Raw genomic sequence first — 13,283 nt, forward strand, 5'->3', positions numbered from 1 at the left:
GAAGGGGACGTGGCTGCTTGTATACTTAAATCACTTTTGATTCTGAGATTCCAACTTTAAGGAGAAGTTGCTATCTGACTTATCTTTTAAAAACACTGCACCTGAAAAAGTTAGGAAACCATTTAGAGAAAAGCAGAATGTATTTCAAAGTAACATACAAATATGAAATCACATCCAGATCTGTTTGTGTGGGAGCTAAACAATAAATACAAAGTTTACTTTGTTTTTTAGCCACTAGTACAAAAGGTTCCATGATCACTGCAGATGGTGACAGCAGTCACAAAATTTTGGGAGAAAAGCAATGACGAACCTAGACAGCATCTTAAAAAGCAGAGACATCACCTTGCCGACAAAGGTCCATATAGTTAAAGCTATGGTTTTCCCAGTAGTCATGTATGGAAGTGAGAGCTGGAGTATAAAGAAAGCTGATTGCCAAAGAATTGATGCTTTTTAATTATGGTGCTGGAGGAGAGTCCCATGGACTGCAAGCTAATCAAACCTCTCCATTCTTAAGGAAATCAGCCCCGAGTGCTCACTGGAAGGACAGATCCTGAAGCTGAGGCTCCAATACTTTGGCCACCTCATGAGAAGAGAAGACTCCCTGGAGAAGACCCTGATGTTGGGAAAGATGGAGGACACAAGGAGAAGGGGACAACAGAGGACGAGATGGTTGGACAGTGTTCTCGAAGCTACTAACATGAGTTTGACCAAACTGCGGGAGGCAGTGGAAGACAGGAGTGCCTGGTGTGCTCTGGTCCAGGGGGTCATGAAGAGTCGGACACGACTAAACGACTAAACAACAACAACAGGTCTCAGGTGCCTTGTCTAAGCTCACCAATTGCCAAACATAAAGAGATGCTTTCAAAATGATGTTTGTTGGATTGAGTCTGTCACCTGAACCTGGGCTCATCATTCAGTCAAGAACAAATGTTGGTTACATCTCAAAGCTAAGAAGGACACAACCACAATTTCATCTTTCATTCAATTGAGAAACCTTTGGCTTCCACTTTTAGATTTCTCAAAAGTCTAGCTCAACTTCACCTTCCTATTATATTATATTCTAGCCTAGGCATATCATGAATTTAATTTGTAGTTAGGCGCAAGATCTCTTGTCATATCAAACACTACAAATTTCCCTCTCCTCCTCTTTCTACTCTTTCTACTTATGCCTGGCATGCTCTTTTTGAACGCATTTGTCACTTTCCCCCTCTTTCTTTAGAAATGGCTCAAAACATGTCTGCTTTTCCTTCTAAAGCTTATCTTTTGTAAAACATCCCTGCCTAATCGCATTAAAGCGATTCTTGTACACCACAAACAACCAGATGAGTGGCTCTGAACTGATGTTAGGAGCTTCAAGAAATAGTGAACTGACTGATGTAAATTCCTTTAATCCAAGCTTCTAACAAAGCTATGTTGGACCAGTTTGAATACGTGTGTGTGTGTGTGTGTGTGTGTGTAAGTGTAATAATTCAGTCCACAAGGATGACTCTTTTCAGACATTCCTTCTTGGCCTATGAGCTAAAAATAAAACACAGCTTTGTAAATTTTCCAAATTCTAAGATCAGTGTTGTCCACAGGAGTAAGATGGATATCGCAACTTCTGCTTTTTGAATTAGATATTGATTTAGAGGACATTTTAATGTTCCATAACATTAGAATGTGATATGATGGTTTAATAATATTCAGTTTTTAAAATTTCTAGCATTTATATCCCTCCTGCAGATTGGCAATATATATGTGTATATGTGCCTTATAAACCGTAAAATATTATAGAATAGTTAAGTTATGGGGAAATATTAAAAGAAGTAGACAATTAAAAAAGCAGTACCCTGAAAGCCCAACTGTGATAAAAAGTTTCACTGCTTATCTAAAAACAAACAATGATAGGGTCAGACATACTTCTCTAACTTAGGGTTGCCATATTTTGAAGAGGAAAAAAGAGCACACATTTGCCGACTTCTACTTTTAGCTATGGATCGCTATGATGACTCTACCCATGAAAAAGAAGACGTGTCTTGGAAAAGGAGGACATCTCACCCCCCCCTTTTTACAAGGCAAAGGGAAGGGGCTATCCCTCTTACCTCTGCGATGTGCTAACTTCATTTTGGTTCGGAAATTTGCTTTCTAGGCTATAGAAACACACCTCAGTCATGTAAATAATATTCTTGTAATGGTTATCCAGACTATTTGTGAATATTCTCCTTTTCCCTTCTCTCATAATAAACAATATTCTCTTGTATAACCCTCTCCTCTTCTCAGAAAACCTGGAATTTTTCTACCCTTAAATCACTAAACCTGCCCCCAGAACTTCTCCTGTCAAGGCTTTGCACAAGACTTTACCAACAGCATTTCTTCCATGTGTTTTATTTTTTACTCCTACAGATTCTCCAACCAGTCAGATGGGTGGGGTACAAATTACTACTACTAATTTGTTTCCCCTAATTTTTCTTTAAGAACACTCCTCATTCTATCACTTGGCCCTCTTGTCTCAGTTTTCCCCTCTGTGAAATCTATAGCTGCTGTTTATCATCATCTCATTCCTTTCTGTTATTCCTTTAAGCTAGGTGTGGGAACCTTTGGCCTTGCAGATGTTGTTGAACTGCACTCCCCATCATCACTGGCCACTGGCCATGCTTGCTGGGGTTGATGGGAGCTATAGTTCTTCTGGGGGGCCAACCAACATACTGTCCTCTCTCAACTTCTTTCTGAAATTCTCAAATGTATTGTTGCTTCTTAAAAACTCTAACTCTCTTTTTGACCCCTTTTAGAGCCAGACTAGGTGTTGTGTAGGGGATTAGTGAATAAGAGCCCCACTTTTAAAATGTTCAAAAGGGGTCACTGATCAATTCTTGCCATGTAATTATCTTAATCTGAATTATCCTCACCCTGAAGATGCCTTCTACCTTCTGGGTTAAGTTTAAAAAGTTGGAGATTCTATTCATGAATTTCCTGAGTCGTGCCTAGTTTGGTTCTCAGGTCTCATGCATGCAGCAATGAATACAAAACAAAAGCAGGGTGCCCTTGACCCAAGAACACTTTTCAGCATGTCTGAAAGCATCACATTTCAAAGGCATGAAATGACTCATATTTGAGATTATATTGCTGTTTTCATTAGCTGTCAAGTTCTTTAGTTTTTCTTACCTGCTGACATCATTTTTAGAATCTCAACGAGACCTGTGGAACCGATCCTGAGTTTTCCAAATGAAGCATTCAATTTGTTACCAAGCCCTGTTTGCCCAGCAGAAACTCTCAGTTGTTCCCACATCTCTTTTTATTCCCCTGAATATTGCAACTACCCATGTGTTACAATGCAACCTTTCATTCTAGCTGCCAAGCCTTATTGATTTTTTAAAAAAGAAAAACCAGCTACTGTTTTGTGCAAGTTATAAAATAGTACTGAAAGCATTCAAATTGTCTCTATAAATAGGCAGCATTTCAACATTCATACTCATGCCCCTGAGTAAATGGCTGCCATTTTCCCCAGTGGGATTGCAGCCACAGACTGCTCTCAGGAAAAGAGCAAAGCATTAGCAAAACAGGAGCCTTCTCTATAATGCCTATCAACACTGGAACCTGCTGACAGGCAAAAAAATTGTTGAAGTTCAGAACACAGAACCAAATGGTAGAAACACCATATATTCATGTAGAACAACTGTTTTAAGCTTTTTAAAATCTTCTTAAAAGCATTCATCCACTTATTGTACAAATGGACCACTCTCTCCAGAAAAATAATAAAAGGATTTTTATTATGTACAACAAGGACTAAAATCCCTAATGGAGTTGGCAGTAATATCACATAGCCTATCACTAAAGGAGAAACCATTATGTTCCACAGAAGTGATGTTACCATGCTGTGGGGAGTGATTAGAGGGTGTTCTTTGTTGCAATGCATGCTGTTTGAGCATTAGTGAATAATTGAAGGTATCAACCTATAGTACAATAATTCTCTTTTGGATGAGCTGCATAAGGGAAATGAAATAAAGACACTTCTTCCTTAAGGAGATGTAATGGTTGAGATAGTTACCGAGCGAAAATTCTAAGTCTGATGGCCATAGGATTTCAAGACTAGTCTTTTCAATTCAAGGTAATGGAGAACAAGGGTAATTCTATTTATGAAAATGCACAATTAAAATAATTGCGGGAAATGCCTAGCGTTTCAGTTAGTGAATCAGATGAAGGGATAATCTCCATATATATCCTCTGGAAAAACTCTTGCGAGCCCCACCACTGATATATTTCACCTTGGGGTAAATCAGATGGTCACAATGCCCCCGTCTGCTGATCTGTGGCTCCCATATATTCCTTAACTACCTGACGGAGGCCCCTCTACATGGCTGAAATTCACAACATGGCTTTTGGATTCCCTGATGAAATACACTGTAATAATTTGAAGCATTGTTTTTACTGATTGGATAGTTAATTAGATGTGCACATATAACTGATTTATTGACATGATGAGACTGAAATTTAATAATGTGAAGTATTAATGCCAAGGTTAACTCAATTGAGAACCTGCACCATCATCCTCATTATTGGATGGAACATCAATTGGAACGAAGGCAACCAAGCTAAAGAGGAATTAGAGGAGACAGTAAAGGGCATACATTGACACCATCTGCCTATTCTTCCCACACACTTGGTGACACTAATGCAAATGGTACCAGGGCAGACTGGAACTTAGGTAAAATAAACATCAATTCCCAATGGCAGCAGCTAACATGCCATAAAATGCACAGACAAGGAGACAAGTCTTCGACTGGTACTATAACACTGAAAGCATTGGTGTCAGATATGCTTCAAGTGGGAGGCCCTCAACAAAGAAGAATATAGATTTGCAATTTAGGGGAAAAACACCTAAGCAACTGGAGTTTGAAAGAAGCTGTGCATTTACTACCTTGTTTAGAAACCTGTAACATCCATTAGATTTAGTATAATTATCAATAACTGTTTCCTGAAAGAACATTACCTCTTGATACATCCTTTGTTTTATCCACTTTGGTTCTGTTAAATAAAACTTTCTTATTTGTTCAACTTCTGCCTGGGTCTCCAAGTATCTAAGATTTCCCTCACACAAAATCCAAAAGATAACCTATGCTCATTATTATAGAGTGTTATATGTAGTTGGGATCTGCCACAATTGGTATACAGCGGTGGCATCCGCTACCGTATGCCATGAGATTAAATATCCCCTCCCATTCATTAGGCAAGGATGTTTCTTGATTAGAAGGGGAAATGACAATTTCCCCACTATCCAGTCCATAGATAGGAAACATTCTGGTCCTGGGCTACAACCAACCCCAAACCTGAGTCCTCTAATTCCCTGCTTCGGGAATGCTCTTCCTAAGGGACATGGCTGTCACTCATTCTCTGTTTTAGGTGCCAGGCAAAAACATTTTACCCAAGACCATCAGTCCTTAATTGGAAGGGTAACTGGCTATGTCTGTGGCCTCTTTTGTACACTTCCTTTTTAACTGGATGGATACACACACACTTTAGGTCTTTTGTATTGCTGTTTTTTACACTGGGTTTTAATGTTTCATGCCATTTAGATTTGCATTCTGTAAGTTGCTCAGAGGTATTTTGGTCTAGGTACTGATGACATGCTACATATTTTTTTGTAAGTTACATTTGTTATTTAATGCAGTAGAAACTTCAAGGAACCATGTAAAGAGGATGCTCAGAGTTAGAAAAATCTGGGGATTTAGTTTAAAGTTTTCTGACTATTCCAGACTAGTAGCTGAACCACTATAAGCATTCTGTAGAAAGAAATAGGAAAGTCATGCCACTATGATGATGATGGCATTTTAAAAAGCTAAAACCAGCTATACTTAGCCCTTCGCATAAGAAGAGCAATGTCTGCATGGTTCTATTCTGCTGTACTCAATGCCAACTCATCACTGCAGACCAGGCTGTAACAATGCCTTTAGCACCAGGGATTGTGCACAGATTTTAAATATACATAAAGGGGAACAATCTGGATCAGCTGGCTCTGCAAAACCAGGCAGAATCCTTCATTTTACTCAAGGAAGGCTGAAAGTGTAGACAAAAGACATTTTGTTTGCCCATATTGGAGGTGTGTTCAGCTTCCAATTTTACAAAGAGCCATTATCAAGAGACCCTTTATTACACCCCCTTTTCATTCCAAGCTCCTGGATACATTACATCTTAAATTAAACACATGTTAATGTATATAAACAAACAAACAAAAGGAAAATTAATTAAAAAGGCAGGTTTAATCCAGGTCAGAATTCTTGTTAGCTCATGCAGAAATTTTATTTTTTAAAGAACACAAAGAGTGCAGGTCATTTAAGGGCTTCTGCAATTAAGTTAATTTAGGGAAAGCTTGTTTAATGCAGCTTTCTTCTGCTTTGTTGTTCTTGAGCAGGGGTCAGCAACCTTTTTCAGCCATGGGCTGGTCCACTGTCCCTCAGACCTTGTGGGGGGCCAGACTATTTTTTGGGGGGCGGGGGAATGAACCAATTCCTATGCCCCAAAAATAACCCAGATATGCATTTTAAATAAAAGGGCACATTCTACTACTCATGTAAAAACACACTGATTCCCAGACCATCCACTGGCCGGATTTAGAAGGGAACTGGGCCAGATCCAGCCCCTGGGCCTTAGGTTGCCTACCCCTGTTCTTGAGTAACTTCTAACTGAACACTAACTTGAAACTGCCCATTACACAGAATCCAAGTTGGATTCAAGAGAAATGTTATTCCTGGTTACAACAAAATGTTGTAGTGTAGGGTCTGCGTCTTCAGCATACTCCATTTCTCCTCTTTCGTGTTTTCCATTCCCTACCCTTAAGGGTCAGTCAGCATGCTCAGTCTGCAATAGGGCTGTTTTGGGACCCTTCCACTTTAGGAATCTTTCTTCTAATCTTTTTTGTACTTTTGTAAACCTTGAGGTTCTCCAAGTCTGCTGACATCTCCTTGTGTGTGGATGCTGCTGCCACTTTGATTACACAAGGACCAGCACTTGGAGAATGGGTCTGCTAATATAATTAGAAATACAGATTACTACTGTTGGGGAGGGGGAGCAGAATTCCATGCACAGTTCTGTGACCTCATCTCAAGGGAGTCATGCAGCTTCAATTATGAATCTACCTTATAATTTTGATTTATTGCTTGAACTACACTCAGCATCAACAGAACTGGTAACAGCTTATTACGATTTTTTAACAATGCCATGGGTAATGGATTAAATAATATAATACCAAAGCCATAATAGTATAGGAAGAGGAGGAAGGGGACTTCAGGGATACTATACAACAGCAGGGAGAAATTTGGGGGTTGTTACAAGAGTTCTGTAAGAACTAAGAACTCTCTGTCACACCGCTAATGGCTTCAAAGCCAGCAGTGAGGATCAGAAACATGACCCGATATTGCTAGAATTCTAAGAGAAATTTTGGAACCTATGTTAAAAAAAACCCTGTATGTTTTGAACGTTGCTCACTTGATATTATAAGATACATGAATCAACCCCATGTATTTTAGAAGAGAGATGGTGCCCAATACACACCCACACCCATATATATATATATATATATATATATATATATATATATATATATGATGATGATGATGAAGATGATGTTTATTTATCTCCCACCTTTCCCCCTGGCTGGGACCTTTCATCAATTAAACCATGATATCTGACACTAGCACTTTCATCTAACAGAATTTTTCCAAAGGCTATAGGCATTGTAATTATTTCTTTTTCTTCTACTTACGTTTCTTATTCCTTTATCTTGCTAACTGTGCCTCGACAGGTTGCATTGCAGTGGCAATATTGTAAAACATAACACTGATTCTTCCCCCAACCCCTCAATATCAACAGATAAACAGGAAAGCATGCTTACTCATGGGACAGCTCAGTAGGACACATGCCATATGGAGAAGCACATGGAAGCTTTTAGAGATGTCATTTCTCAACACTGCCAAGTAAAAATAGCTTGACAACATGAGACACTGAATGAGGTTGCCTCATGATTTTCAGTAATGAAAATAGGGAAAAGATCTCTTTTCGGTGTTCTGGGATGAGAGCATCTTCACACCAAATTTGCAGGACAAGGCGAATGAAGCGTCCTATGGGAATGAAAGAAACTTACTGGAAAGCATGTCCTCTCACAAATAGCCTTGGACAAGCAAGTCTAGATCTGAATTTTTTTATTTTGTGGATTTTGGGACTGTGGGAACCAACCCTCTTTAATGGAATAATTAACTGCTTCCAAGACCCATCCAGATACTTTAAGCAACCAAGGTGGGCAAGCGTCAAGCATACAGCAGGCTGGTCTCACATCTCCTTACCCACAAGCTCCAACTCAGAGAAAGCTTTTCTACCTTCAGATCACCAGCATCCTGTCTTGTACACACCACCAGGATGGATGGGAATGTGTATCTGACTAATGGACTGGGCCAATTATAATCTAAGGCATACAAAGCAGACCTTTAAAGCATATACACTGGTACCTTGTGCTACGTACTTAATCCATTCTGGAGGTCCGTTCCTAACAGGAAACCACTCGTAACATGAGGCACGCTTTCGCTAATGGCGCCTCCCGCTGCTGCCGCGCTGCTGGAGCACGACTTCCGCTCGCATCCTGGGGCAAAGGTCGCAACAAGGGGCATCTACTTCCAGGTTAGTGGAGTGCGTAACCTGCAGCATTCGTAAGAGGGGTGGTACATAACACGAGGTACCATCTGCAAAGAATTCTGGGGACTGTAACTGTAGCTTATTGAGGGTGCTAGGAACTCTAGGTCTGTGAGGGTTAAATTACAGTTCCCAGAATTCTTTGGTGGGCGGGTGTATGCTAAGGTCCTCGATGCTAAGGTCTCCCAAAACAATGGTGTCGTCAATGCCACCTCTGAGACTTCCTTGTAGACCATAAGCTGGATAGCCTCATAATTTGAGTAATTGCTCTAACCTTTTCTGAAAATCAAATTCTCTTTGCATTTTTCAAGGATTTATTTGACCCCATAAAATTTCTGGTTATACTGCATGCTTCATTGTACCTAGCGCATTCCACTTGTCATAATTCAAGCTCTTCCTCTTTGCTTTTAGTAGCTTTCCCAATATACCATGGGATCCTACACCATTATGACCTTTTCATCCAATATCCATGGCATTTTAGATTCTCTTCTTACAACTGAGCCCATCTGCAGGAGCGTGATTGGTCATCCCAAGTGAGTGAGGCTCATCTGACAGCAACAAGAAACTGAGGCATCAGTATCATCGGTCTAAAAATTCAGCAGGAGCCTTCTGCTTTAACCTTTAAATGACTGTGAACACTCCCCTGTGCCACCAAGCTTATGAGGGCAATTAAGAAAATATCTTTCTCTGTTTTATTTTATGCTGGTTCTACATATGCATTAATTATTTATTTTGCAAATCACTTTTTTGGGGCTTTTTTTTGGGGGGGAGCAACAATTATGTTTAATAAAAAATTAGAATATTTCTGTTTTCACAGAATCATAGAACTGTAGAGTTGGAGGGATCACGGGGATCATCTAGTGACTAGTCCAATCCTCTACACTGCAGGAATCTTTCACCCAACATGCGGCTTAAACTGACAACACTGAGATTAAGAGTCTCATGCTTTACTGACTGAGCTATTACAGTGGTACCTCGAGTTACAAACGCCTCAGGTGACAAATGCTTCAGGTTACAAACTCCGCTAACCTGGAAGAGTTTCCTCAAGTTGAGAACTTTGCCCCAGGATGAGAACGGAAATCGTGCGCTGGCGGCGTAGCAGCAGCAAGAGGCCCCATGAGCGAAAGCACGCCTCTAGTCAATAACAGTTTCAGGTTAAGAAAGCACCTCCAGAATGAATTAAGTTCATAACTAGAGGTACCACTGTATTCCTGTTTGTTCCATCATTCTTGTTTGTTTATTTTAAAATTATATTATATTGTTATAAACAGTATTTATGAATATTTCTCATAAATAAACTTTGAATCCTCTGTGCTTACAACTTCTGCAATAGAGCCGGGACAAGAGTACATGATCTTAAGGGTCTGGGCTGAAAGTTTTTTGTGTTTCCATTTTTTGTGGGTAACTTTTAATAATACTGTTTATTTGAATTTAGTACTGACCTGCTGCTTTTAAAGAGAGATCCGCAAAAGGAACCTCCTGCACAAGCCCAATCAATGGAAGAAGCAGAATTGCAATGTTTAGTTACATTGCACATATGTATGTACGTACATACATACACATCCAATGGCATAGAACTGCACCACTGTGAAACTCATAGAACACGCAGAAAGATATGTTTATTTTGATATTGTTGTATCAAACTGTATTTCTGGCATGGTTAGTTTTATTCATACCTTTTTAATGTCATCTTGAAGTTTATTTATTTTTTCATAAATAAGAAGAGCGTAGAGACTCTGTGAATTCATTTCAAGAGAGTTTATACATAAGACATGCCTGATCAATTGTGCCCTGTGACTAACAATTTTCTCTGCTTGACAAAAGCCAATTCAGGAACCCTGTGCTAATTAATACTAGTTAAGCTCTTCCACTTGCCTTGGATAAAAGGCATTTTACATCTTGCATGCTTTCTAAATTTTTCACTCTCTGCACCCCTTTCAGGGTTATTAATTAACAGGGAAATATACTAATAAGATAAAGTAAGTGATTTCAGTGGCAGCAGGAGAATGTATTTTACTATCCAGAAGGTGAGTGTGACGCTGGGAGCTGGTTGGCATTACAATTTGGGTCAAAACAGATCTGAGGCACCTGTGACTGACATGGATTATCAATCTGAATTACAGAAAAACAATTTTAACACTAAAGTCTATCAATTGCAATTTGTGTTCAACTAGTGTTTTAATCCATGTAATTACTATTATAATGATACAATTGCTGATAAGTGGAACACAATGCTCTTGAATCTAGTTTATACATATATGTCTCAGAAAACGTGTATGTGTGTTTGTGTTTAGTTACAGCTGTAGATGCAAGCGCATATGCGTACCTACATTTGCATATTATTTTCTGAATTGGATACGAGAAGAAAATTACCTCTCCAGAAATCTCACATTTTAAATTGCTATAAAAACTGAGTGTACTTGCCCTAGATTATAATATATATTTGTAAACGCCAGAAAGATACTGTATACACTATATCCCACTGGAAAATAATATGTAAGAAGTCAGGTCACAAGCCTTGTTTTCAGAGCTAGTAATATTAAAAAAGGGGTAATTAACAATTGGCAGACTTGGAAGAGACAAACCCTAGCAAGGGGAGACTACAACGAAGATCAATGCCAACATATATCAACCACTATTTGCTCTTAACTTTGGGTACTAAAATAAAGGAGTCAAATATTTAAATGAATTTGTAAATTGTGGAGAGGAGGGTGAAAGTGTGGGAGAAATATGCTACAATCCAATCACAATCCCACATTCGTAGTTAAGGAACAGGAGCGATTACATCTATGACGACCAAAATAACCATCTGGCATACTTAAAAACATATTTTGTGACACAGGCAATAAATCTGAAAAAACTGGCTCTACCGCACAAAAAGAAATAACATGGTTTCACATATCACAAGTGCTGGCAGTTATGCCATTCTGAAAGAACTGCTGTTGGGCTTTGTCTTCCCCAACCCTGCAAAACAACAAAAAACCCCAACTATTGCCTATCTATTTCACCGCATACAGTCTTGGTTCACTCTACTTTTCAGCCTCCAAATATTTCCAGCCCATTCTCAAATTTAAGTAACAACTTAAATCTCATTTGCCTCTGCCTGACTAGAAAATATTGAAGGTATAATAGTAAGAAAACAAATCATAACAGGAGTGAAAATCAGGACCCAAGCTCTTAGGAAAGCTGTTTTCTAGTAATTTTCAAAAAGTGAATGGATGGAACATTAAGCAATGTTGCACTGCACAGGATAATAAAGGCACCATTATTTTCTCTGAGATAATTTTTAAAAAACAAAAACAAATCATAAGCTTTGTGGCTGTTCTTCTGCCAATCTCACAAAGTTAAAAGACAATTAAGATGTGGTTGGTTTTGTAATTAAGACTATGCAGAAGTGTGATGAAGAGTTGTTCTGCAAACTTGACTTCTGAACTCTAATTGCAATAATACCACACAGACTGAGGAATGGTGGCATGGGACCTTTTCCTAGATCTCTTTTCTGTTAGTGAGAAACAATTTCCTGGACAAGAATCTCTAGAGAGCCCTACCTGTGGTAAGAAGGTAGCAAATGGGAATTGTGATGAGCCTGCTAAAAAAGGATTCAAATGAATTCTAAATCCTGCACTCTGCATAATCACATTATCTAAAGGGCCTTGCAGAAGGACTGAAGTGTCAAAACACTGAAATTTGAGTCGGCAACTGTGCCACTGATAATAACACCATGACAGGCTCATGTTGATCTCAAGAGTGGGACTCCTGAGGTGGTAATAATGAGTAAAGAGTTGCTACAGTCAGCTGGGCACCTTTTCCAATTATTCACATAAGAAACGGCATCCACTGTGGGGATCTAGAAGGTGATAGGAACTGTACTCTTAATAAGTATTATATGCAAATACACACTGGCACAATTTGCAATTCTTTTGAGAAACTGTGACATTAAAATTACTTGGCACAAAACATCACTCTTTTTCAGTAGCATGCACTTGCTTGTAAATGTTACATTAACGACTGAGCTTCTTGTCTAACTCATAACAGGCTAAGCAAGTCTCTTCTGCTGTTTAGGGACAAAACTGAGCAGGAAAGGCAGTCCAAGTGCATATCGGCACTACTGCGAAACAGAAAACTTTTCACTGAAAGCAGACTGCACAGAAGAAATATAATGCAGTCACCAGGTACCACATGTTCCCCACTAAAATCAAAGGAGCTTAAGAGCAGTTAACTTTAGCTGGATAATATAATATAAATGTAGCAAACACAATACTAATGGCCACAAACATTGATGATTGTCTCAAACATTTTACACAAATTGTACAGAAATTATAAGCATTTTTCTAATTAATACAACTTTAAAGGTGAGATGAAATTTCATATATTTAATAAAATAAGGAGTTAACTATCTACTGTATGGTCGCCTTGAAGACATTCAAGTCACCCCCAATTGAAAGGATGAAGAGGTCAGAATAGTTAAAAGCCTCTTGCCTTCTCTGGCATTTTGAGGCCAGTTTCATCAGTGAGAGGGATGATTCTACCATTTCCCTGTGGCTGAATTCTTTCTAAAGTGATTATCCTGGGTAAGATGCAGATTCAGAGTGTGACTTAGAATTCAACACTTGGGAGGTAACTAAACC

The 13,283-nt window shown here is 39.0% G+C and overlaps 1 protein-coding gene and 1 non-coding gene across 5 annotated transcripts in view; both read right to left on the reverse strand.

The window, feature by feature from the left end:
• Positions 1 to 13,283, reverse strand: part of COP1 (COP1 E3 ubiquitin ligase) — a 105,495-nt gene that overhangs the window by 3,108 nt on the left and 89,104 nt on the right. The gene's annotated exons all lie outside the window — the stretch shown is intronic.
• On the reverse strand, positions 5,955 to 6,091 carry LOC128416811 (small Cajal body-specific RNA 3). Its single transcript, XR_008331325.1, has one exon. It is a non-coding gene; the product is annotated as a small Cajal body-specific RNA 3 (non-coding RNA).

The sequence above is a fragment of the Podarcis raffonei genome, chromosome 6 (genome assembly GCF_027172205.1).
Source record: "Podarcis raffonei isolate rPodRaf1 chromosome 6, rPodRaf1.pri, whole genome shotgun sequence".
NCBI lineage: Eukaryota > Metazoa > Chordata > Lepidosauria > Squamata > Lacertidae > Podarcis > Podarcis raffonei.